The sequence below is a fragment of the Raphanus sativus genome, unplaced genomic scaffold (genome assembly GCF_000801105.2).
Source record: "Raphanus sativus cultivar WK10039 unplaced genomic scaffold, ASM80110v3 Scaffold5129, whole genome shotgun sequence".
NCBI classification, from domain to species: Eukaryota; Viridiplantae; Streptophyta; class Magnoliopsida; order Brassicales; family Brassicaceae; genus Raphanus; species Raphanus sativus.
In genome coordinates, this window is record NW_026620429.1 from 1 (window position 1) to 4,796 (window position 4,796).

Genomic DNA, 4,796 nt, shown 5'->3' on the forward strand with positions numbered 1-4,796 from the left:
ACCAGGAAGTTGAATAAATCTCATAGGAGTTATGAGGAAAAAGCTATCCCACTTTCTATTCAGGTGATTCCAGATTGGCACACTACAGGAAATATGGGTATTAATAGCATCGTATCATAGCGGTTTTGACATTTCTGCTATTCTATACCAAAACAGGCTTTTATAATAGCGTTTTTAAAATGTAAAGCTATGTTTGTAATCGCGGGAAAATAAAATAATTCAGGCGCGTTAATTTGGTAAGTGGAGGCGCTTTACCATTGCAAATTTAAAAATAAATGCTATCTTATCTGAAAAATATATTAAAAATAATTCAGCCACGTTTCTTTTGTTTCTGTTTCTTCTCCGTAGTCTGCTTGACTTCCTCAAATTCTCAGATTCATCACCACTCCTTTTGTCACCATTGCTCGTTATCCCACCACCACCAGCTCGTCACCACCATCACCATATCTCTCATCCGCTTCGATGGTTCAGGTCGGCGGGGAAGATGCTTTGATGGTTCAGGTCGCTGGAGATGTCTCATTCTCTGAGTATGAGCCTCCCTCTTGGCAGAGCCAAAGTTTCTCCGGACTGATTTCAGGGTAAAGATTGAATTTTGAGTTGCTCTTTAATCTTTGATAGCAATCTCGTGCCGTATTGAACGCGGCGAGTGATGGGTTTATAGAATTATTATCATCGACTAAAGTTGGATCCTCTCATAGAGAGTCTGATTGACATTGGTGGATGCATTTATGTGTTTAATAGGTCGTTGATTGATGGATTATTGGAAACAACTAATCTGGTTTATCTAACAGTTTGATTGTCGAACATATTCTGTTTCTGATAATTCATTGGGCATTTGTAATGAATTTTTCTTGAATTTGTGAGCCTAATCGTGCGCTTCCCTTACAGGTTTCATAAGGGGTTGTTGGATCATGTAGCTTCTTAGTTATGACCTCTAGCACAACATGAGATCGAAGGTATCTGTTTTATTCTTTTTAGTTTGTCTTTGCTCTATTCTTGATACAAGACTGGCTTAGTTATTTTTTTTTGTTCTCCACTATCATTGAATGAAAACTCTCGCTTATCTTTTGTTCTGTCTCAGGGTATCACAGGACACAATTGTTGCTTGAGTAGAAGCCCGTGATTGTTAGTTACATTAACTGGAAAACAATGGAAACAGAGAATTAATTGACAAAGGCTATAGAGCCCAAAGTACCCACACATCAGTGCAACTCCAAGGAACAAGTCTGACCATTTTAAAATGTGCTTCCTGTTTAGCTCGTCACTTTCTTCTTTGTGCTTGCTTCTAGTGTTGCTGTATTGGCAGTGCGTTAGTCTCAAAGCAACTTTCCATTAGAGGAAGACCACAAAGACGTGGTTAGTTTTTTCTACTCCTTTCTCCTTCCACCTGCACTCATGTCAACTGTTCTTACTGTTGTTAACTTTGTGGGAATATCTCTGTAGAGCCTCGGTTCAGATTTTCTAGACTGGTTGAATTTTGCGGTGTTTTGGAATGCTTGGAGCCTGAGTTCCCAAGAGCATTGGCACGTGTTGAACTTGCTATTTGAGAGGCTTATTCTGGACAAAATCAAATCAACAGGATCTTCAGACTTGAGTTCTTACTATTCTGTTGTCCAGGTATTGGTTCAAATGTATTGGCACGAAGACTGTCCTGAAAAAGAGCCTCCTTGCCATGGGTTCTATGCAGACTTCACTATGGCAACAAGAATAACAATACCAGATTTCATCACCAGTTTATCCGTTCTATTTTGCAATGAGTTCATGTGTTTCATGTATTGATTTTGTGTGTTTTGTATCTTTTTGGAAAAGCATATGTATATTATGATTTACTTGTGTTTTATTTGAGTAAATTATATTTATTAATCTTATTGCAATATATACTATAATTTTTTATCATTTCTATTTATAAATTTATGGATATATAATTTTAACAAAGTGACTAGTTAAACTTATTTTTAACCCCTAATCCCTAAATATATTTTAACCCCTAAACCCTAAATATAATCCTAAAATATAACTATTAAACTTTATACAAAAAAAAATTCAATATAAATATACTAATGCAACCCGAATCCATCCAATACCCTAAATCTAATACCCTAAACCCTAAAATTCAAAATAAAATGAATTTTAAATGATAAATAAAATCTCTTAATAATTTATTATTTAGATTTTAAAGCCAGAATTTAAAATTAAACTTTAAATCTAATTTTTTAAAAATCCATTCAAAATCTTAAATGTAAACCTTAGATCCTCCATCAAACTCTATACCCTAACTCCTATATTCAAACATAAACCATTGATCCACTAAATATAAATTTCCAATATAAATTTTAAAAATTTAACAAACATCAAATCTAAATCTTAATGACAAACTTTTATATACAATTCTAACTCTTATACTGTCAAAACTCTCGACCTCTAAATCATAATGAATTAAATATTAAATCTACACCTAATATCTTTTTTTTTTTTTTTTTTTGACAACAATAAATTACTCTAACAAGTTTCCACCGGTTCAGAAAGCCAAACCGGAGGAATCGAATCGACATATAACATAGCTGATGGTGAACTCCTTGCCCCATGAGCAAGCTTGTCCGCCATTGTGTTTTGCGCCCGTGGAATATGTCGGATTACACCTAATATCTAATACCTTATACTCCAAACCTAAATTCTACATACAAAATCATAAATCCAATCTTTACAAACTTATAATAAAAACTTCAGATTTAGATTCCATGTATATTCTGAAACTCAAATCACATATTTAATCCTAAATCAAAACCCTAATCCCTAAACCACACATCTCATCTTAATATACATCATAAAACATTAAATCTTAATTTTAAATAAATTATAATTACGTAAATAAATTAATATTTTGAATACAAAATTTAAATTTCAAATATTAAATTATGATATAAAAGTATTTAAATCTTAGATGATTTTTGACAGCTATAAATAAATAAAAAGACAGTTTGTATTATGTTTTTTTGGAACCATTGATTAATTTGAATCAAAGGCCCAAAATCACTCTTGTATCTATCCTCACCCTTTTTTTCTATTGGTTGTTGTTGTTTATGGCATGGATCACCATCTCCACGCTTGATTTGATGATATCGAATCAAACGCTCCAGATTAATTGTTCTTTTATTCTTTTTATTTTATTTTTCTCTGCGATCTACGGAGCCAGAGAAGAGAGAGAGGGAGAGAGAGAGAGAGAGAGAGAGAGAGAGAGATGGAGTTCGTAGAGAAAGGAGAAGAACCGGCGGCGCTCATCACCACCACCGCCATCGTTCGTTACAACCACCAGCATCGCCATCTCTCCCGTCCCCCATTGCTTGTAACCACCACCATCGCTTCTCAGATCCGTCTTCACCAGAGTCGCCACCACCACCGTCACGCTCATCATAACCACAACTGATCAGTTCTCTGTCTCTCATTCCCTCTGTGTTTATTTTATTTTGTTCTTGTTACAGGAAGCTTGTTCTAAGAAATTGCTCAATGATAGGCTGAAGTGAAGTTTATGCTTTATATGATTTGATTTGAAGTTTAAATTCGTTTTTTTTTAATTATGTGTGTTGCAGAAGTCCAAGAGGGATGAGTATGCCAAAACTGTCTCCAAACGTTTGCAAGATATTGTTTAAGCTTGTCTGATTTGTTTGTTTAGAGTGTTTGCTCAAATTACTCAACTTTCTTATGGTTGTTGCTGGACTTGGCATGATCGTTTATGGTATCTACTTGTTTGTCAAGTACAAGAGAGCACCCGATGATAACTCTCTTAAATTCAACGGCGACGGCCAGAGTTACATCTCTTTCGGGAGGCCCATGCTTAGGGCAGTCTCTCTCTCTTCCAATGTCTTTGACAATCTCCCCAAAGTTTGGTATCTTTGTCCCTCCCTACCGAGTTTATTTTTTTTGTCACTTGTTTGTATCTGACTAATCTCTGGTTCTGTTTTTTTATCACCTAATATTGCAGGTTTATCTACTTGTTCATTGGGTGGCTCTGTTTGTTATCTCTGGTGGAAGCTTGATGAAGGTGCTCAGACTTTGAGGAAGGTGGAAGCTTGATGGAGGTGCTCGATGCCATTCAAAGGAGATATCTTGCTGGTGTTTGAAGTGTCGATAGTGGATAATGTTGTATGCACTTGTGTGTGATGATTTGTATGAAAGTGATAATGTGGTGTTATGGGATTTAAATAATTATATTGCTTTTTTGAATTTTTATTTAAATTATTTTTATTTCATATTTTCGAATTAATTATTAAAAAAATCAATTCACTAATTATTATTAATTGATTTCGGATAATTAAAAAACTAATTAATAATACGAAATATTTGCTATCTTTACTACTGAGAAAAATCAAATTATCAGGTTCTAATAACATTTGTTAAACGTTATTATAAATATTAACAATTGCGAACACAAAAACGCTATTGTTATAAACTTAATAATAGCACAACCGAAAACCGCTATTAAAAGGGTCGGACTTTTTATAACGGGCGATGTCAGAGCGTCCAAGGAAACGCTATTAAAAATTAATCATAGCGATTTTCGTCCGCTATTACTACCCACATTTCCTGTAGTGGCATGTTCGGACATATGGCAATATCTTCATGATTCTTATCAAACCAGAAGGAACAAAGATGTAAGAAGCTTGATTTGAAACCATTAATCAGTTTAGAATCACCTGGAAGTTGAATAAATCTCATAGGAGTCATAAGGAAGAAGCTATCCCACTTTCTATTCAGGTGATTCCAGATTGGCCTGTTCGGACATATGGCAATATCTTCAT

General features: G+C 34.5%; 2 long non-coding RNA genes across 2 annotated transcripts; both read left to right on the plus strand.

Annotated features, from left to right (window-relative positions):
* The first annotated feature begins 201 nt into the window (after positions 1-201).
* Positions 202-1,863, plus strand: LOC130507668 (uncharacterized). Its single transcript, XR_008942389.1, has 4 exons — positions 202-578; positions 889-956; positions 1,082-1,356; positions 1,444-1,863. It is a non-coding gene; the product is annotated as an uncharacterized LOC130507668 (long non-coding RNA).
* A 1,318-nt stretch (positions 1,864-3,181) lies between these two features.
* On the plus strand, positions 3,182-4,194 carry LOC130507669 (uncharacterized). The gene is made up of 3 exons (XR_008942390.1): positions 3,182-3,427; positions 3,588-3,884; positions 3,980-4,194. It is a non-coding gene; the product is annotated as an uncharacterized LOC130507669 (long non-coding RNA).
* Positions 4,195-4,796: the final 602 nt, after the last annotated feature.